The sequence below is a fragment of the Microcebus murinus genome, chromosome 6, assembly GCF_040939455.1.
Source record: "Microcebus murinus isolate Inina chromosome 6, M.murinus_Inina_mat1.0, whole genome shotgun sequence".
NCBI lineage: Eukaryota > Metazoa > Chordata > Mammalia > Primates > Cheirogaleidae > Microcebus > Microcebus murinus.
Genome location: NC_134109.1, coordinates 95,727,047 through 95,749,671, shown reverse-complemented (window position 1 = coordinate 95,749,671; position 22,625 = coordinate 95,727,047). Strand labels below are relative to the sequence as shown.

Here is a 22,625-nt window from a genome sequence, read left to right as displayed (position 1 = left end):
CCATTGTAAACAATGGAACTATCAATGGGACTTAAGTAATTAATTTGTAAACCTTTGTATTTTTTTTTTTTTAAATCATTATATCTCCAGGGCCTAACGCAGGTTGTGTCGACTGGGTTAAATGACCGAATCAGTGAAAAACATAGGATGTGGTTCAAGAAAAAGACCACAAGAGCATAGTTGTTATTTAAAGAATGCCACACCTAAAATTACTATTATAATATTGCCAATTTCCTGTTTATGTTTATCAATCCTTAGGAATTTTGGAGTATACTACCAGTAATTTATATTTCATTACTCTAGCTAGGGGAGGGGAAAAAATGAATCCTAAATATAAACCGTTTTACCTTGAAAATCTAAAACATTTCTTTTCCCAGTGGTGCTTCAGCAGTAGTATCAAAATTACATACCTTTCCGAAATGGGCTCCAGGCTTGTAAAACAATGTGGCTTTAATATTTATTGACAGGACAAGAAGAATGTTCGATCTCCGAGTAAGCTCGCTCATCTTCATGGCTGTGATGATTTGCTATAGAGACTGGGCTGCTTTCTCAAGTTCTATCCCAGCTGCCCTAGATTTGGCAATGGTGGTTCTTTTTTTTTTTTTTTTTTTTGAGACAGAGTCTCGCTTTGATGCCCAGGCTAGAGTGAGTGCCGTGGCGTCAGCCTAGCTCACAGCAACCTCAGACTCCTGGGCTCAAGCAATCCTCCTGCCTCAGCCTCCCAAGTGGCTGGGACTACAGGCATGCGCCACCATGCCCAGCTCATTTTTTGTATATATATTAGTTGGCCAATTAATTGCTTTCAATTTATAGTAGAGACGGGGTCTCGCTCTTGCTCAGGCTGGTTTCCAACTCCTGACCTTGAGCAATCCGCCCGCCTCGGCCTCCCAGAGAGCTAGGATTACAGGCATGAGCCACCGCGCCCGGCCAGTGGTGGTTCTTATACAACAAAGTTACCTGAGATAATAATAGTGCCACACAATAATTTCTAGCAAAAAGAAAATGCCTGGTGACTATCGCAGGTGATAGCACATTCCCTTGTGGGAACAGGAATGGCTGGAATCTAAAGCTGGGCAAAGAGAACTTCCCTGTTTGTGGCTCAAGAGCAGGTGTTGCCATCCGCTTGGAACTGAACGATTAGACTCCATTCTTTTCACTCACATTGGTCATCTCCCAGTCTCCTTGTCCTCCTCACCTGGCTTTAAGCAATCTGGTCCAAAAGGGCTTCTTCCATTTCCACCTTTTTAATAGGTACTCAATAGCACCACAGCTATGGAAGAGAGGAGGGACAGGAAGGAGCAGGGATGGGGCTCTAGGCACCCACCTGGAGAGGGACCCAGTCATAACCGTCCCACATACAATAGCTTTGCACATGGGCAGGCCTGACTGCCTTGTATACCTCTTTCCACAGTCCTGTCTGGGCCATTAAGAGTCACCTTGACTCATAATTCTGGTTATCAGTTCAGCTTCTAGGAATGCATTATTTCACACCCTGTGGAGGTGGAGCACAGCGCCACAGATCCAGGAGGGCAGCTGTCTGGCAACCTCCGCCTGGCTGCCTTTCTGGGGCTCAGTAGGCTGTGAGGAACTCAGCTGCCGTGTCTCTAAGAAGCCCAAATGCATGCTCCGCAGCAGCCCGCCTGTCTGAAAACCTCTGCTTCTGAGAGTAATGCACTCTCCCAGAATGCCAGATAACTGCATTTAAAATTTTAAGTTTATCGAAGTCAGTTTTGAAAGTTTGTTGAGGAGCAGGATATTTACATAGTCTAAAGTATCGCCCTACAAACCACTTAGCAGTTACAACCGGAAAAAATAGAAATTATGCAGTGGCGAAAATTGGACAATAGTTAATCAAGTGACAAAGATGAATATCGCCTACGAACACCATGTACCACTGGGCACGATGCCCTGAGAAAGACACAAAATTACTTGCCCAGAATTCTGGCCCCAAATGCAAAAGATGATTGTGATTATGACAAATATCAGAGAAATCCAAACCGAGGGAAATTCTGTAAAATAACTGGCTCGAATTCTTTAAAATCATAAAAGGCAAAGGAAAGCCAAGGGGCTGTTACAAATTAAAGGCAACTGAAGGAATCTGACAACTAAATACAATACATGACCCTACACCAGGGAGAAAAATTGTCATAAAGGATATTACTGGAATAATTGGTAAATATTGTAATATTGAATTGCATAATAAGTACTATATCAGTGTTCAATTTACTGTTATCTCCACTGTGGTTATTTGAGAAAATTCCCTTCTTAGGAAAAGATACACTGAGGTATTAAGCAGTAAAAGGACATGATGTATACAACCTATTTTCAAATGTTTTAGAAAAAAATAGCGTGTGTGTGTGTGTGTATATATATACGGAGAGTTGGAGAGAGAGAGAAAGAGAGGAAGCAAGTGTGGCAAAATGTTACAAACTGGTGAAGTATAAAGAGTGGAAGAATTCTTTGTTTATTTTTGTAACTTTTCTGTAATGTTAAAACTATTTCCAAATAAAAGGATTTTTAAAAACCATATTTTCATTATCCTACCCTCAAAAACAAAATGAGCAACTCCTCACCCCCACCCCCCGCGCCCCATCTCGTTTGCCCTGGGTTGGGTCAGCAATGACACAGAAGGGGCTGGAAACAGGTCTCTGTCCCCTCCGTGTCCCTCACCTTTACTCCTAAATCAAGTCCCCCCAGCTGGTGTGGACGGTGCCTTTAGAGAGACACCAACGAGCAGGTCCGACTCTATTTCTAGGGCAGTGGCCCAGGAAACAGCTGGGCGAACAGGCTGCTCTCCCCGGGCCTTAGTGCCACCTCGTGTGCAAGTGTCCCCGCTCTGTCCCTGCAGAGCCAAAAATGCTCTCAACAGCCGGAATGGTGGCCGCAAATTGAGGTCAGTAGGAAAACAGATCTGTTCGGGGTTGTAACGTTGCACACAATGCGATGAGTGGACAGAAAAGAATGCACCCCCGTGAAGGGGTGGGTGGCCTTGCAAACCCCGAGTTTGGTTCTGAGTATCCTTACGATGCCCAGCATAGAAAACAGGAAACGTCAGTTAAAATGGGAAGTCGCTGTGGGCTGAATTACTGTAATTCCTCGTCTTACTTAGAAGTTGGCATGGAGCAGGGCCCTTCATCCACAGCGTGACGTCTCTGGCTTTTCTGTGCCTTGATAATTTTGCCCTTTCTTTAGGGTGGTGCATTACGGAGCTGAAAGGCTTTTAGGCTGGAATTGCTACCTTTAAGTACGCCTAGAAATTGTTTTTAAAGAGCTGTTTGTTTTTTTTCCCCTGTCTCTAGGTTAAGAGCAGTCTAGCTCCAGTTCTGTTCCCTCCCCCTGCCCCCTCTTTATTTCTAAGTAGGCGAGATTGAGCACACGGAGAGACTCACAGCCGGCTTAATAACAACCCAGCGATACATGACACGGCCATTATCGTGCTAGACTAGGGGATAAACAGAGGTGCGTTCTCCAAAGCGGATGAGCCCAACTGGAAATTTGCTCTTTGCTCTTCCCTGCTCCCCATGTCTGCCACTCCATCGGGGTCCTCTGACGTAGAGGGGGGGTTTTGCCAGCCTTTCCACGCCGTAAGATGGAGATAATTGTACCGCTCCATGCCTTTCTGGCAGAGTTGTTTTAGGACTCACGTGGGATGATTAATGGCTAAGCAGCCAGACACTGGCAGCCACGTACAAATTCGAGGTGGCGTTATTCATTTCCCTCCCTGGATGGGAATCTGACTACAGTAGTTTGGGTCCTTTCCCTCTGGAAGCAAGACGGTTTTTCTGAGTGACCTGGGCTGCACCCTCTGATGGAGATTCCATCTCGGCTGCCTGTTTCCTGTCCCCGCTGCCAAGTCCTCAGCCTTGCCTGCCTGGCCCGCCTGCAGCCGGTCTAAGTTTTCCTATTGAACCTATGCTGCGATTTCTCAGCACAAGTCCCCCTTTCTAGTCCTGTTGGTCTCTTTAGGGGGCTCTCACATGGGGGAAAGCTCAATGCCAACGGAAGTGTTATCCTCGTCCATGCCTTTGCTTGTCTCATTCCCCTCCCAGGAGTACCTTTCTTCCTCCATTCTCTCAATTCAGTGCTTAAACTCTTTTTTTTTTTTTTTTCAATCTTAAACTCCACTCTGATCTCCGTGAAGCCTCCCAGAATGACTCAACCCTTAGGGATTTTTTTCATTAATTGCTTCATCGAGCAGGCATTTATAAAGTCATTTACGTGCATGGCTCTTTATTAGGAGCACGGAGATGCGGCACACCCCGCCCTCAAGTGACTTACGGTTGAGAAAGGGGGAGAGAGGAGGCGAAGCTAATAGTGGGAGTATAGACAGACTCTTGTCAGAGTGCAGGCATGATGATCTGGAATGTCCTAGAACTTGTAGGCATCCATCAGAGAGGTAGCATTTGCATTGGGTCTTCAAGGATGGGTTAGATTTGAAACATGTGGGACATTCAGTCCAGGTGGCCAGGGCATGACGGGCCAAGATGCAGAGGTCAAATGTTCCAGCCTAAGAGCACCAGGTCTCTTGGTCTGGTGGTTTGGTGACAGGAGCATGGGGCACTTGGGAAATAAGCACTGGCAAGGGAAATGGGCTTGGGACGCCAGGCTGAGGTGTTTGAACTGCACTGGCTGGTTAGGAGGAGCTCCCCTGAGGGGCAAGAGGAACCCTGTGTGTCAGGAAGGGCCCAAAGCCAGCACTGTGTGAGGGCTGAGAAGGCTTGTGTCCCTCCCTAAATTCCTGTGACTGACATCGGACATAGGGGTCGACAGGGCAAAAATGTGGGCATTCCCAGGACATTTTGTGGCGTACGGCATGACCAGACCAAGTACAGGTACCCTTCACCATTCAAAGCTATTTATTTCTAATTTTAGATAGCGTTTGAGTAGGACAGTTAGATAACAAGGAATACTGCTTTGTTCAAATCTATCTAAGATAGTGAGTCATGAGATTCCAGATAGGAGAAGGTTTATCGGAAATTTTATACAAATCTATTCAGTTCCTGAGTTTTGGTCTCAGATAGGGAGGGACATCTGCATTCGAAGCAGCTGGCCCAGGAAAAGCTTAAGGGGTCTCTGAGGGTCATTGTCATTATATAGAATCCGCATCAAGCCATCTCAAGCTCTGTTATAGTTTGGTTGTTTAACTTAGGCAGGGATGCTCTAAGATATTTAAATACTTAACAACACTGCACAACAGCCGATCAAGACAGACGCCGGTCAGAGGCACTCACCAGTGAGAAGTCATTGTCAGGCCTATATAGAAGTCAGTCTTCTTTTGCTAAATCAAATGGAAAATTTCTTGGGCTTCACTTACTGTTTCTGAATTCATCATGATGCTTAAAACAATACCAAGTATGTGTTAGAGGCTTAACATTTTATATTTTTCTGAATTTCATCGGCTTTATCCGTATTTTTGTTGTAACTTTAAAAACTTTTAATTTTAATGTATCGATGAGCAGTTAAGAGAGTGTCATGATGCTTCTGTTCAGACTTTGCTTTCCCAAGTAGCCCCGCTTTGCATCTCTTTATACCCTGTTAATTTTCAGGCTTATTTATTATCATTTACTCAACCAACAGCATTTATTGAACATCTGCTATGTGGCAGGCACAGAACTTGGATGGAGCATAGTCGGTAGGACTCAAAACATTTGTTGTTCTGCAGATTATAACCTGACATTGGTAAGATTCTGGGGTTCAGGCAGAGTTGGTGGTCAGGCGCAGGCTAAGTTGGTGGTCAGTGTCTGCTGCTCAGGTTTTGACTTTCCAGTCTCTGGCTTTGGTGTTCGTGAATCTCCCAGACAAGTGTGCTGAATGAATGAATGCGTCAGCTCTGTGTTCACCGTGCCCTGTCCAGCTTTCTGCACTTCGTAGAAACCCGGTCCCACTGCTCTCTCCTGCTTCTTCCTGCCTCACTCCTGGCCTTCTTTGTCCCTTGGAGCCCTTCCAAGTTGGTTTTTTGATTATTCGTGGCCCTACTCAGAAGTTCGCTCTTCAGAGAAGCCTCCTCTAACCTCCCAACTCTATCACATTGCCTTAATTTTTTCATAGCATTCATTAATATCTAAAATCATATTTGTTTCTCTGTTCATTTTCTGCCTTGCCAATGAGAAAGCAAGCTCTGTGAACGCAGGCGAGCCCTATCAATGCGGTCTGCACCTGTTACCCCCGTGCCTGGAACAGGGCACAAGCCTATTGGAATGAATGAATGAACAAAACAAGTTGCTGAAACGCTTCCCATCCTTGGTTTTCTTCTTGTCCATTTCCTCCCTTTTTTGCAAACTGTCACCCATGCCTGTGGCGACAGCTTCTTAGAGGCCAAGATAGGACTCCAGAGTTGGTGTTCCTGGCCCACTCCTTGCTCCTAAGCTCCAGAAGCTTCCGAGCTGTATATCCAGTGCTTAAGCGGAAAAGCCGGACAGAGAAGGGTTTCTATGTCTGAAGATTCTAGAGCCAGAACATTTGCCACTGGGTGTCGATCTGGGGCATACTATGTGAGTCTTTTGTGTTAGGGCTTCCTCCTCCTCAAAATGAAGATCAAGAATAATGCCACCTTTATAGTTTTTTGGGATAATTAAGGGAGTTAATAGAGGTAGAGAGCTTAGAACTTTGCTTGCTACATAGTGAGCCCTCAAGAAAGTTAACTGGGTGGGGGTTTCATTCTAGCCCAGTGTTCCCTCCACCTGGAAAATTGGGGTGGTTGCCTTCTGCTCTTTTTTCATGACAGAATAAAAGGGGCGCTTTGCTGAATCCTGAACTTCATCCTACCACAGTGCAGATATATTCCTTACCTGTGGCATTTGGACCATTGGTACCCATGTCTCCCTGCTCAGCTTCAGAAAAGTGGCTTCCCCAGCCCAGCAAGCAAGAGGGTTTACAGCTCGTGAGCGGAGGGCCCCCTCTTTGTCTGCAGATTGCCATTTGCCTACCACCTCCAATCCTATGGGATAGACCCCCCACTCCCCCGGCACTTAATACAAGTTCACTTCTCAACTCCAGCTCATAGAAATTCAGTCCTTTCTTTGGCTCTGTGGATGATTTAGGTAGCAGATAGTGACCAATGTTCAGATAAGAAAAGACCCCTTGCATGGGTAGACCCATGCGTCATTTTGCAGTCTTGTTTGTAGCTATAGCAGTGTCACAATTCAGTTGAGATTTTCATCACACTGGTCAGGAAATTCATAGTGAAGGTTACTACAGCAACCTTAACTCTGCTCTGGAAAGCAGAGCCCTGACAATGGGGCCTTTCAGAGGCTGGCCCTGAAGCTGGGCACTGATTCAGTCTATTCAAAACACAATGGGGCAAAACAGAATAGAAAGGAACTACACATTGTTTTAGGCCTCCCTTTGCCATCTGTAGCATTTCACATTGTTGTCCACCCTTGTACCCAACATTAGGTTTGTTTCTCTGCTAATACACTTTAAATTTTACAATTCACATGCCTGCCAGTGGAAGTGCATTTCATGGAAGTTTAAGTAGTAATGATAATTCTATAGTGGTGTACAACAAATTCACAGCCAGAAGATGCTACCAAAACATGTTTAAGAAGAGGCAATTCAGAACTTTTGATTTGGAGACAAGGAAAGCACCAATTGGATATGTTTAAAAATATTAAGACCACTCTTCAGAACGGATGAATTTGCCTTGAAATCCTGTAACACAACCATGAATTTTTTCAAAAGGGTGAAAACTTTAAATGACCAATTAAATTAAATCACCCCTGGCCTTTATACACAGCAACTCCAAACAAACCCAACAAAAAACATACTCACCAATAGAAAATGATTGATTCACTTACATTTTTTTAATCTGGAGAATGTCAGGTAGGTTTTTAAAAGCTGAATTTAGCCATTTAGCATGTGAACAGTAGTTATACCAAACAAAAAGAGCTGTGGTTTCCTTAGAATGGAAGTTGGAAGGAAACTTTTTTCTTACTTTTCTTCCTTTAGTGCATTTATGGTATTTTATTTTATTTATTCCTACTGCTTGCCCTATGATCAAACAACTCTGTTGTATATTTAGATCTCTGGGGTTGTTTTATTTCTGTCCCTTCTTTAATGTTTCCCTCATGTTTAATTTAAATCATTTGCCTTTTATCTTTCTCAGCGTCTCAAGCTATTTCTCTCTTTCCTAGCCTTTGTTCTCTTCTTGCTACACTGAATTAAAAAAATAAATTAAAATGAGCTTTTTTTCTTAATTGTAAAGGTAGAAGCTACGTCTGTATCTTGAACATAGCTCATCTCCATCAAACAAATGGTGAAACCGTTTCCTTTTGATTCCAGTGAACTCGTAATCGACATGTAGTTACTCCCAGATATCTTTGGGTGTCGGTTATTTGATTAGTAAGTAATGCTGCAATTTTGGTCCAACTCCAAGCAAGGGAAAGGGTCACAGACCAGAGAAGAATATTAGGACCACTGGTACTACTACTTTTCCTTGTATTTTGGGTCTCTGGGCTCAGGTAGAATGGGACTTCTGTGAGCTTGGGAGCAACGTATAGTACAAATCCTTTCAGTATTTTTGCAACCAGAAGCCATGCAAATATTTTTGCAAATATACTTGTTGTCTTGCTGGCAGTTTATTTGAGGTGGCAATGTTGAAACTATGTTCTGTTCACTGTCCTGCCCATAATTCAGTGCACTGTCTTTTACATATCTCGGTGAGCACACTCTTTTCTGCCTAATGTAGACAGCAGGTTATCGGTTTGTTTCGGTTCCTTGCATAAAATGATTTTTGTTATTACTGCTTTGGGGTAATTTGTGTGTTAATCCCAGCCCCCTTGACTCTTGTTCCTGTCCATATGATAAAAGAGGGCAGAGTTTACTGCCAGCTCTTGACTTTGCAGGCTGAGAGACGCATGCTATGCGACTTTGGAAACTATGCAAAAAATTCCTCCAGCGGATCCCTAACTGGGACTATTTTTGCAATTGATGCCTATCCTGCCTATTTTGTCTGAGTGAGGACTTCTGTGAGGTTATTTTTAGGATATTTGAGTCCCCTGATTGTGCTAAGAGGTACCTTTGTCGCAAAGGAAAATCATCATCCCCCTCCAAATTTTCCCCTCCAAAATTTTTGAATGAGAGTCCTGCTCTCACTGAAGACCAGGCTTGGGGAGTGTGTCTTCGAAGCTGGCTGTCAGGAGTACTTTGAAGGAGAAAAGGCAGAGGCACAGTTCACTCTCAGCGCCACTGAGGCTCTTTACTGTGCCCTTTAGCTTTCTGCTTCAATCATTCAATGTGCTGAAAATGCCTCTCTGTTTAGAGGCTTGTTATTTTCCTGTATTCAAGGTAACCCCTCATCCAGTTTGCCACTGTGGGACCTAAAAGCAGCTTTGGGTGCTGCATATGAAACTTTGCTGTCAGAGAACATCTCTCTTGAGGGTCCTGAATAAGCTCACAGTGAAGCCACGATGATCTTCCACATTGGTTTTATTGCAAATTCATCCGGGAGATTGCTTATTGAACTTGGGGTTGGGGGAGGGAGGGGCACAGCAACCTACAGGTAGTTGGTAAGAGCCCCTTGGAAATTCTGTAGGCAAGGGACACATCAATAGAAGATAAGGTTTGTGTCTTCTCCTGCTATGGTACCCATGTACCCACTCCCCTTCTGCAAACTGGACCTATAGACACCTGCCTGCCTTCCTTGTCTACCCTGCGGCTTCTCATTGAATTATCAAGCGTATTCTTGGTTCCCCCCACCCTTTCTAAATTCCCTGAGCCCAGCCCTGTTTTCATTCCATTCCTGAAATCCAAGGTGTAGCTCAGGAGAAGAACTGGCAAGGTGGGCCCTGGGGCAGGTGATGGAAGGGAGTGAGAGGATGGACTTGGTGTTTCTTGTCACCCATTGAGCTGCTCTGAGCCTACAGGACTCTTGGTGACACTGATCTGCAGTGTGGATTAGTGGCCGCTCTTGTGGTTTCTTGTCCTGGGATGTGCCCACAAGACCAGCACCTCGGCCATCCATCTCACTGGTGCTCTAAAGGCTCCTAGACCAATGCCTTTATGGCTGCGTTTTGTCCCTAGCGGAACACACGGATTGGTCTAGATTCAGCAAGCCAAGGGTCCAGATATGCCCCTGCCAGAAGCAGCCATTTCTTACTTCTGTATTTAGTTCCGTGTTGGCTAGTGGTTGTGCTTAGGAATGCTCCTCACCCCTGAGCTCAGCTTCTTTCCTGGATTCGATATCCTCATAGCTCACTCACAACAAAGGCTGCCCATGCCCTGAGACACCCTTGGGACAGGCCCTTTCCCCACCCAGCACATCCCGACACAGCACCCCTGCATGGGAGGTGATACACCAACACCTTGCCTGTGACCGCTACTGAAAATCCCATGCGTAATTCTCTGGCAGTGTTCCTACACCAGCTTTCAAAAAACACAGATGAGAAAATAATTCCATCAATGTTACAAAGCTTTTTAAAAATTGGGTTCTCCTTCAGATATGCCACAAACAGTTCATTTTTCAGAAAAATGGAATTAACTGAGAAAAACCATAAAATGTGATTAGTCATACCTTCACCACTTTGCATGCCATAAATAATACATATTTTGCAATCAATATAGAAGAGATGCTATGAAGGACAGTCAGTCCTGGGAGAGTTCTTAATCAGGTTGCTGTCAGCTCTACTGTGGTCTGCTAAGTCTTGGCATATTTTTCTTTTTCTCAGAATAGCATTTAAATGTTGGAATTTCTTTCTTCCATGGTATGGAGCTAGAGTTCATTTTATGTGACAAGAAATTGTTCAAGGACCTTCCTGATTTTATTTATATTTCATTCGATAACATGAACAGGAGCCATTGGTTCTGGTATTTCTAGCTGGTCTGCTTACCTCATTACTTTGGCTTCTTAATTCAATTAAAGAAACTTCCTGAGCAGCTACCATTGCTTCAGATACTATAATTTTCAACCCAAAAGTTAAGACACATAGTCTGATAGGACTTTAGTTTATGAATTTATTATTAATAAAAATCCTTTAATGGAGGTACACAAGCTAAACCATATTTGGGTCTACATTTGACAGATTGCCTTAATTATGAAGAATAAAATTCTGTGAAACTGGCCAGGCCCAAGGTCACAGAGGCATATAAGAGGTAGAGCTTGTAGCCAACTCTGTTGATTGTAATCAGCTGCTGGATTGGGAAGAAGCATTGCATTCCCAGATGTCTAAGACTTTGCAGGGCGTGGTGGCTCACACCTGTAATCCCAGCACTTTGGGAAGCCCAGGCAGGAGGATCACTTGAGGCCAGGAGTTCAAGACCAGCCTGGGCAACATAGCGAGACCCTGTTTGTCTCAAAATAATAATAATAATGGGGCATGGTGGCGTGTTCTTGTAGTCCTAGCTATAAGAGCAAGACTGAGGCAGGAGGGTCATTTGAGCCCAGGTTACAGTAAGCTATGATCGCATTACTGCACTTCAGCCTCAGCAACAGAGAAAGAGACCCTGTCTCTAAAAAAAGATTAATCTGTAACCTTTTTTTTTTTTTTTGAGACAGAGTCTCGCTCTGTTGCCCAGGCTAGAATGAGTGCCGTGGCGTCAGCCTAGCTCACAGCAACCTCAAACTCCTGGGCTTAAGCGATCCTCCTGCCTCAGCCTCCTGAGTAGCCTCAGCCTCCTGAGTAGCTGGGACTACAGACAGGCATGCGCCACCATGCCCGGCTAATTTTTTCTATATATTTTTAGTTGGCCAATTAATTTGTTTCTATTTATAGTAGAGACGGGGGTCTCGCTGTTGCTCAGGCTGGTTTCGAACTCCTGACCTCAAGCAATCCGCCCGCCTCGGCCTCCCAGAGTGCTAGGATTACAGGTGTGAGCCGCCGCGCCCGGCCCTTAATCTGTAACCTTTAACTGAACTACAGAGTTAAGGTACGGAGAACTGTCCTGAGGGACAACATGTCTTCACTTTGATCTCCTGGGTTGGGGAAAAATAGGAAAGCTTTGGAAACATCTTTCTTCCTTGGAGCAGACTCTGGACCCAGAACCCCTATTTTCCCTACCACCGGCGGCCGTAGTGCCATAGAGATACAGCAAAGGCGTCCTGAGAGGAGCCAAAACGGCCTGGAGTTTATTCACTCTACTACTGCTGATCGAACACGACCATGTGCCAGGCACAAGCTGCATGCTGGGGACACAGCAAGGGACAGACCTCCTCCCAAAGCTGACTTCATAGCTTTCTTTGTCTCGTGCACGGCCGTGCAGAGCCAGACTGCTGCGTGGGCTCCTAGCTGTGGGCTTTGATCCAAGTGCTCCATAGACCACATCGTACTTTTTTCTCTACTGTAAAAAAAGAAGAAGAAGAAGAAGAATATAAGCACTTCATGGTGTTCTTGGGCCAATGAAAGAAGTTAATACATGTCCCATAGTAAACATGCAATAAGGCAGTTGCTATGAACTTTAGAATTATTGCTGTTTCCAACTGCCATTACTTTATTATGATAGGCAGTAAATGTTTGAGCACAAAAATGATTTGAAGCCCAGCTGTTGGAACTGAGCAAGTGACTGGAGCGCTCTGTGCTTCAGTTTCCTGTCTTGTAGTGTTGTAGGGGTTAGATGAGTTATCACATGCTAAATGTTTAGAACAGTGCCTGGCATGTAATAAGAATTAGCTGCTATGTGAGAATGATGATAATTTTATTTCATTCATTCAACGGATTTTGGGGGGTGCCACAGGGGTGCCATCACTATATACTAGGTCTTGGGGTAGAATGGTAGGTAAGACCCAGTTCCAGGAGTTAGTTTAAGCAGAGAGCCAGGTACTCAGATAATTCTGTTTCCTAAGTGTTTCTGCTTCCAAGGGAAGAGGGTGCCCGAACCGAGCTGGGTGGGAGTTTTCTAGGCATGGGATTGGGGTAGGTTAGGAGGAGTTCATGGAAGAGCGTTCCGAGCACAGGGACAGTGGGGATGTAGGTACTGAAGATCCCACCTCACATGCACATACCTGGAAACACAAAAACAAAACCTGGCACGCTGTGCATGGAAAATGGTCTTGTAGGGATTTCAAAGTTAGGGGGAAGCAGGGGTTAGAGATGGACAAGGACAGGTCAGGGGGCCTTGCTAAGGTTTGTGCTTTAGATGCACATACAGCTGCCCTGTGGCCTTGAGGGGTTCCAGACCAGGCTTGCAAGGTGGCCGCTGTCGCCTGGCTGCCCATCTCCCTGGGGAGCCAGCTGCACTGGTGGCTGTGTCTAGAAGCCCCAACCAGAGCCCTTGCCTGGCCTGGAGAGCAGATGTCCTGCAGGGGCTTGGAGAGCCTGGGACGAATTGCTGGGAGCCAGGGATACTGGCACCCAGATTGTGTAGGGAGGGGTATTAAATTCTGTTTCCAAATAATGGGGGGTGGGGGACTTCACAGGGGCTTTTGGTGAGGACGAGAGGGGAGGGAGCCACCGTTCTAGGTTTTCTGGAGATGGAAAGAGAGCAGAACAGTTCTGGTAATGATTGCAGGTAGCAGCACTTCCTGAGAGAGAAAGAATAAACAGCAGGTGCCCAAAAGAGAATTTCTTCATCAGCCTCAAGACAAGCCCTCACCCTGTGGGAGTGGCGACCTCCCCACATGTGGCTGGAGGGCAAGAGGGCAGGGGCCTGAGGACCCCTGATGGAAAGTGCAAGGAATTCAGAATGTGAATACAGAGTAGGTTCTGCTTATAAAAACAAAACCTAGGCTCTCACCTGCTAACTGAGGGGGAAATCTGTCCTTGCTTTGTGAGATTTCCACAGCAGAGAAAAATGTGTCTGGAAACGCAACAGAAGTTATTTAAATTCCCTAGGACTAGGCTTGAAATTGGCAGGCATAGGCCCGGTAGAGAATGGTGGTGTGTGCCCAGGTTGGGACATAGAGCCAGGCACTTAAGATACACGTTGTGTATTTTACAACATTTGTCTTCATAGCTATTTTTATACCACTGTGAAGAAACAAAACTAGCACACCGTACTGACGATTTATATGGAGATTATTGTGTAGGACTAAGCCAAATTCCAAAGGACATTTTCTGGGAAAAGTTGAAGCCTAGGACTGGTGAGACTTGGGTATAGAAAACTTACTAAAGTAGTTGAAAATGACTGAGGTTTAGGAAGCACTGGAGCACAGTACGGTGTATGTCAGAAAAGTCACGGTGAAAGTCAGAAATAGTGATCCCAGGGGCAGACATGTAGCATAGGGGCAGGGCACCTTTTGCCCCAAATGGTGTCGATATTAAAGGAACCCGTAGTTTGAAAGAGATACACACCTGAATGTGCATTTACAAATTGAAAAGGAAATTACCCTAAAGACCTTGCTTTGCAAGCTTGTGGTCTGGTAGGTGGCTTGTCCTGGGCAGCTCGTCATACAGGACACTTGCCCTCATCCTGTAGTGGGGTGGGGGTGGGGCAGCCCTGGCAGCTACAAAAACGTTCATAACAAAACCTCTAAAACTGGGTGACCACCAACCTCACCAGTAAGACCACTGCACAGCTCCTGAAGTGAGATCAGTATTTGGTACAATGCTTCCAGAATAAATGTTTATCAAAAGTGCAAGGGGGTTTCAGCCTAGATCCAGTTGCTCACCACACAAAGATCCAACTATTGAGATGATGAGGATTGCCGAAGAAGAATGGAGTTTTAACTCCAGAGATATCTATTGGGAGAATGGGAGAAATGGTCTCAAATCTGTCTCTAGATCAATAGAGATCAAGGGCTTTTTGAGGAGGAGCCACAGGCATTAGGAGAGGTCATATGCATGGGGCAGGTCACATGTATTGGCAGGTGTATTGGGGCAGGTCACATGTCCTGGGGCAGGTGTATTGGGACTGGTGGGAGGCATTGGGGCAGATTGTGGTGGTGGTGATCCTTGCCTTCAGGAATTGTGCTCTGGGGCCTTCACAATCTCAACTCCTTTGTCTTGCAAAAATCCCGCCATTTATGGGAAACAACTCAAAAAGTTCAAGTAGTCGGTGAAAGGGAGAGGATTATAAAAAACCATACAGGGGTCATTGAAATTTATTCATAGAGCCAGTTACAATACAAATCTTTATGATATTTTATATCTGTGATGATATTAAACAATGACTTAATACTTGTACTGTTTAGAAGAGTACTTGGCCCCTGGTCTTAGGTACCACAATTCATCACAGCTGAAATGCTACTGGTTATAAGAGGATCATCATTATTTTATTTACCGCTTTGGAAAAAAAAACAAAAACAGTGAAGTTATGTCACACCATTTATTGTATGACACATCCTAATTTCAGAATGTTAAAATGAGAAAGAATGCATCTTCAGAACTGATGGAATAGTTAACTGTTCATTTACAACATCTTAGATTTGAACTATTCATTGATACAGAAAATGATGTGACATTTCAGGCTGGAAAGTAAAAGAAAAGTTGTTTCTTTTCCTACTGGCTGCCTCTTGTTATATAAAGAAAAGCTCAAGGGCTGGGCATGGTGGCTCGTGCCAGTAATCATACCACTTTGGGAGGCTGAGGCAGCAGAATCACTTGTGTTCGAGACCAATCTGGGCAATATAACATGAGCCCATCTCTACAAAAAAATAGAAAAACTAGCTTGGCGTGGTGTTGCATTCCTGTAGTCCCAGCTACTTGGGAGGCTGAGGCAGGAGGATCTCTTGAGTCCAGGAATTTGAGGCTGCAGTGAGCTGTGTTGACACCACCTCACTCCAGCCCCGCAACAGACAGCTTGCTGTACAAGCTGGAATTAACAAGTGTTGGAGGCCGGGCGCGCTGGCTCAGGCCTGTAATCCTAGCTCTCTGGGAGGCTGAGGCGAGCGGATTGCTCAAGGTCAGGAGTTCAAAACTAGCCTGAACAAGAGCAAGACCCCGTCTCTACTATAAATAGAAATAAATTAATTGGCCAACTAATATATATAGAAAAAATTAGCCGGGCATGGTGGCGCATGCCTGTAGTCCCAGCCACTCGGGAGGCTGAGGCAGCAGGATTGCTTGAGCCCAGGAGTTTGAGGTTGCTGTGAGCTAGGCTGACGCCACGGCACTCACCCTAGCCTGGGCGACAAAGCAAGACTCTGTCTCAAAAAAAAAACAAGTGTTGGAGACCTGAGTTGGCATGGCATAACAAATAATATGGAAAAGTGTCAAGTGTCATACATTTATATTTCATTTCACTTTGCAAAGTATTTTTATATCTTATTCGATCTAATTTTTGTTCACAATGAAAACAACTGTGTATATTTTATAAATACATGCTCAGTAGAAAAATAAAACCATACGGAAAATACATTTAGAGATAAATAACCACAACAAATTTTAACAACCATAATTTCAAACAGAGATAGTGTATGTGAATACTATGTGTTCAGTTAAAACAAAATTGGGACATCTTACCATTCCTTCTTATTTTTTGCAAACCATTTTTTTCCTCTCCCCCACTCAACTAGTTCAACCAATGTTGCCAGCCTGGTGTGCACCTTCCACGCTCTGCTCCCTGATCATGTCATCGTATAAAACCAACCCTACCCCTAAAGGGATTAGGGGTTGGTTTGATGGTCAGTTTTATTTGATCTCCCCAATAGCCCCAGGGGCAATGTAGTGCTACAAGCCCCCTGCTGCCGAGGAGGGGACAGTGTCCAGAGGTCGAGTGATTTGTGAGACACCCAGGGGTTAAGTGGCACCCGGGCCTTAGCTGGGAGCGCTGGTCTTCGAAAGTTGCCCTTGGCTTTTCTGAGATCAAGTTCATCATAGATACGACCATTCAGCCTGAGACGGTCCCATTTTATTCCTCTTGCTCCAGCTTTGTGAACAGCACTCCCTTCTGTACTGAAAAGTGTCCCAGGGTGGACAAATTACATGTTTGCTCCAGTCATGGACCACTTCTCCAGTGGGGCCAACTCTTCCTGGATGGTTGATTCCAGACGGCCCCAGCTAAGAGACTGCTGGACCCACAGTGGTCCTGGAGCAGTGTCTACACTTGGCATCACCCATGGTGTTGGAAGGGAGATGTGGTATAGCAGCAAGAGCAAAGAAAAGGAAGTCAGAAATCTCAATGTCAATTCTTAGGGGCTCAGTGAGATCACTGCATGTAAAAATGCTATACAAATATTGAATTTTTGGTAAGGTTGCATATATTTCTTTCTTTCTTTTTTTGAGACAGAGTCTCACTCTGTTGCCCAGGCTAGAGTGCCGTGGCATCAGTCTAGCTCACAGCAAAGTCAGATTCCTGGGCTCAATCAATCCTCCTGCCTTAGCCTCCCAAGTAGCTGGGACTACAGGCATGTGCCACCATGCCCGGCTAATTTTTTTCTACGTATTTTTAGTTGTCCAGATAATTTATTTCTATTTTTAGTAGAGACGGGGTCTCGCTCTTGCTCAGGCTGGTCTCGAACTCCTGAGTTCAAACGATCCTCCTGCTTTGGGCTCCCAGAGTGCTAGGATTACAGGCGTGAGCCACCACCCCCGGCCAAAGGGTTGCATATATTTCAATGAATGAAACTAATAAGCACAGCTTCCAAATTCATTGAGCCTTCCCCTGTCCCCAGTCTCAGGTGCCAACCCTCCAGTGCATTTTCCCATCCATTCTTCCTGCAAGCAGGGTCAGCATGGTACATTACAACCCCAGGCTTCAGCTCCTCCATTTGTAAAACAGTGAGAGATTATAATACTTGTGTCTTGCAGGTGTTATGAGAATTAAATACTTTCAATAAATGGTAGCTCCAATTACTCAAGGGTCCAGGGCATGGGAGTGGTTTGTTGGCTACTGACTGCCCTGTCCCTGCACTCTTCCAGAAACACTTTCTTCTTATACTCTGTCCGCTACAGTCTGGGACACACATGCTGGCTTCAAAGGCACATCTGCACATCACCAAAATATTGCGAGGCGTTAAATTCCATAAAGTCAAAATATATTGCAAGCCCAGCGCCCTTGCATGTAGTAGACAGACAAATATTTATGGTTGAAGTAAGTGTTTCATTCCCATCAAATGGCAGAAATGCAAAAAAGGTAGAATTCCAGAATGTCAATGAAAAGATCAAAGTGTAACAGATAGTTCTGTGTCTTTCCTGCTACGGGTCACTGCAACAGAAAAATCCCATTAAAAGCCAATCCCAGTTCGACTGCAGCCATAGCATCACCCATTGTTCATTGTTCACAGTACGAGTATGATTTATCTGCTTCTCAGAGTGACACACTTATAACATTGGGCACATTCTAATCCCAGGTTTTCTGGAAATCAGATCTGCTGTCCTATTATGTCCATGGACCAGCTAAATGTCCCAGATATGATACTATCTTGTTGTCCAGAAGTTATCTTCCCAACGCCCTTCAAACCTGGGAGTAGCACAGAATCCAGTCTTAGCACAGTCCTAGCTTTTGCCTTTGAGAGCCTGGTCAGTACCCAATGGCCCCCAGAAAATGCTTGGTTGTATTGACGTTGTTTTCAATGCTTCTATTTATTTTTAAATTTTACTGACACATGCATATGGTAAAAAAGATATACAGAAAAACATAATATGGAAAGTAAAAGTTACTCTTCTCCTGAAACCCCAGTCCTTCTTCCCCAAAGTACCTTATGTTTCTTTCAACCAACTATAACACACATACCTTTTTAAAAATTATATAAATGCAGTCATTCTGTATTTATAATCATTCTGTATTTATATTGACTGCTTTTTTTTCATGAAACAGTGTATCTTGAAGGTCTTTCCATCTCAGCACATGCAACCTTCTTTAATGACTGGGCAGTATGCCTTTGCAGAGTAAGCTGGATTCTAATCGGTTCCCTACCTGAGCTTCCTCAGTCTCCCCTGTTGCAAACTTTGCTGCAATGAACAGTGTTGCACATACACCTTGGCATCCTTTTGCAGGTATATCTCGAGATAAGTTTCTAAAGAATACAATTGCCAGATCACAGAGGATGTGACTTTATTTTTATTTAGTTAACTATGTTTATATATCGGTCTGCATGTCTAAAATTTTAATACCTATTTCTAAATTGCTACCTAAAAATACTGTGCAGTGTCCTCTTTCTGGAAGCATGTAAGAGAAGTATTTATGGCCCCACCCTGCCCCCCAGGCCCTGCCCAACACTGGGCCTGTTGTATTTACATGGCACGTTTAATGGCCTCCCTTTTCCTGGGCATCTGAAGGGCACTTGAAGACTATGGTTACCCAGTGTAGGGTGACTCCTCCCCTCTTCTGGATGAATCCAAGAACAATGCTCACTGGGACACTAGTGAAGTGTTTGCAGAACCGCTGCTGTGACAGGCAGGCGCTACCCTGGGGCTCTCTCCTGGGCACTGGAGGTAGACTTTCTGGAGAGAATAATCCCTACCTGTGTGCTCTGACTCACCTTTGCTCCTGTGAGTCTCCACCCTGGTAAACACACACCAGTTAGTGAGACTCCACCTTTTAAATTGGAGAATCAGCCAGCCCGGCTTCCCGGCTCACAGCCCGGTTCTTCCTCCCTGTGAAGGACTCCAGTGTTTTGGTGCCACCTCCTAAATGAGGCCATTATGTGGCTATGGGTGTACCCCACTTTCTAGAACTTGCATGTGAACCAATTGCTTTTTTTTTTTGAGACAGAATCTTGCTCTGTTGCCTGGGCGAGAGTGCCATGGTGTCAGCCTAGCTCACAGCAACCTCAAACTCCTGGGCTCAAGCGCTCCTCCTGCCTCAGCCTCCCAAGTAGCTGGGACTACAGGCATGAGCCACCGTGCCCGGCCACCAATTGCTCTTTAATAAACTAAATCATCCCTAGATACTAAGTGTGGGTCCAAGGAAGTGTGTGCTCAATCCCTATCTAATGCAACTGTCTTCCTCGTCATTTTCAGTAAGTGTTGGGGCGAAGAGCAACTTTTTATCATTGTTATTACTACGTTCACGCCTCAGCTGGCACCCCGCCACCTTACTCCTCCAGGGCTGCTGGCCAGTGGAGTACCTTGCTCAGGATCCTGCTGTCTAAAATGCCACCATTTTTAGCAGGGGAAACACAAAGGAGTTGCTCAAAAAGGAAGCCCACAGAAGAGAAGGCAGCTGAGCCTGGAGGTGACAGCTGGGAAGAGATGCCTTTGTCACCTGAGGAAGGTGGCACACGGCTGGGGAACTTCCCATCCCTGCTGCCCACCTCCAAGCCCATGTGACAGCTAGACCCGCCCCCGCCTCTCAGTCAGGACAGGAGGAAGAAATGACGGGGAAACAGGGGCGAGGTTGTTTGTTCCAGAACCTCAAATGCATATTCTTACAATTCTTGAACAACTTTCAGCCCGTTTCCGAGGGGTTAGGGTGGTGAATGGTGACGATTTCCCACCATGTTCCCTGCCTACTCTGCACTTTTGGTGACCGTGTTCCAAGGAAGACCTCTGGACAAGTCATGCCATTATTAAGCGCTCTTATGCCCCCCTTCCCCCACAACAATAGAAAAATGGTCTTTGTTTCTACCACGGGGCACTTTTAAGTGGCCCTGGGCAGGGATGCAAGCCCGCACATCCCTGTTTGGTTCCCAGCTTCCCGGACAGCGTGGTCACCCTCTGTTACCACGTCCCTGCCCAGCCCTAGCCCACCCCAGCTTGCGTTTGCCTGCCTTTGGAGGGTTCTGAGCTTGTCTTTGACAATCTGAATTGCTCCCACCCTCCCTCTGCCTCATCTGGATGGGAGGAGAAAGGGCACAGCAAGGAGCAGTCAGGAAAGACAGGTGCTATCATAGAAGACCTTGGTTTATTCACCAGTAGAGATAATAATACGTAGTATGGGGAGTGGTTGTGAAAGGTGAATGAGTTCACATACGTAACTGTTAATATAAGAGCCTGAGAGAGGGACAGTGAGGGAGAGAGGGGAAAGGAGGCAGTGGGAGGGAGAGAGAGAGAGAGGGAAGGAGGGAAAGAGAGAGAGAGTTTGATTGATTTGTGACCCATTGGATATAGAAAATGTATCAAATCAAAAATAACTCCAGTGTTTTCGACTTTGATGCTAAGAGGAGGTGGTCATTAACAAAGACTATGTCTTTTTAATGATGAATTCCATTTTGGAGAGAGGCTGTCATTCTCTTGCCGTCTTAAACTTAACAAGGGGAAATATCCAGTAAGTCACTCGTGAGACTGAGAGGAAACCGTGTTTGGATGCATCCCAAATCATTGAGACTTTAGTTCACATCTTGCCTTTGCTGCTTACAAGCTGGGTGATCTCACCTTCTACTGGACATGGAAATGTTAACCCTCTCTCACAGGGTTGTGTGCGTTTGTGAATGGAACAGTCTCAACAGATAAAATAGCTCATTGCTTTGCAAATAGTGACCGCTCTGTCCCACTATTGGTTCCTTATCCTGCTACAGATAGAAGCCTGGAAAATGAGGCCAAGGTGGGGACTGGAGATCTAGGGATGGGAATCTTCAGAGTTACCATAGTTGGGACCATGAGAATTAATGAACTCCACAAGGAGCCCTATTCTACTAGGGAGTAACTGCCATTAGGAGCAGAAGGGACAGTCAGGAGTGTTTCACCATGTAGTTAGAGAAAGGCAGTTGGATTGAACACCAAGACCAGCTTGGGTTACCTTGAGAAGGCAGCTTCTGTAGATCAGTACAAACGTATACACCATGACACAGAGCATCTCTGTTTCTTGTCCTTTGTAGAAGTTAAATAACCACTTATTAATTGCCCTTCTGTTTTGTTCAACTGTGTTTACATTTTTCAAAGGTAGTGTAACATTTTTGGCCTCTTTTGAGTATGTGGACATCTGTTGGGGTTAAAAATCCACCAACCAACAAACCTGTATAGGTCTGATCCTCTGGGACCTTACTTTTCTATGGCCAGAAAGCTAGAAAAGAAGGGAGGGTGAGGCAGGGATGAATCTTTATCTGGTTAGAAGTAAACCATGGGCATTTATGTGAAGGAGATCTAGTGAGTCACGCTGTGGCCAGGACAGTGCTTTTTCTTTCGTTCTGCATTGCTACAAGAGGAAGAAGGTGTGGCAAGGTATGAGTTGTAGAATTGATGCTGCATGTAGTTCTGAGAAAGCTTAGAAAACTTGACATCACATAGACAGTTTCCCTCTGCAAGGCAGCACAGGTGGCAATGGCTTCCAGAACCCGTTTCCAAAGCGTGAGCCCATGGCACTGCTATATAGGCCTTCCCTATGGCTGACTTTAAAGGATTGCTCTTCCCAGATCCTCTAGAATGTGCTCTTAGCAAAGGATCTGTGTTTCCCACCAAGAAAGCATTCAACAACAAATTATTAAAATGAAACTTGAAATGGCTTCCATCTTGTTTCTTACCCCCTCCCTCTTCTCTCAAAGAGCCTCCTTTTTCCCTTGTTTCATCCTAGTTTTGACATCTGAGCAGTTGGCCTTCCTAGATACCCTTATTCAGAATTTTTCTCTCTTTTGTTCCAACTCCCCCAAGCATGAGCTCCCATGGAGGGGGCAAGGGCCAAGTCTCACTGGGTTCAGGGCCCCTCTACTCACCCACTGGGTGATGCTTCCAGTAGGTGTATGAAGTGCTTGAGGGCAAGGAGACTCTCCCAATATCTTGGCATGTAAGATTTGCCATTACTTCATTTGCATTAGCTTTTTTGCCCAGTGAGTGTCAATTATAATGACTGTCCTTCCTCCTCTGAACTCCTCTGGCAAATTCAAAGGATTTTAGGCCTACTTTAAATGACTTCTTCTCTAGGAAGTCGTTTCTCCTGCC

At 45.1% G+C, this 22,625-nt stretch overlaps 1 protein-coding gene across 1 annotated transcript in view; it reads left to right on the top strand.

Annotated features, from left to right (window-relative positions):
* Positions 1-22,625, top strand: part of MYO1E (myosin IE) — a 205,251-nt gene that overhangs the window by 58,344 nt on the left and 124,282 nt on the right. The gene's annotated exons all lie outside the window — the stretch shown is intronic.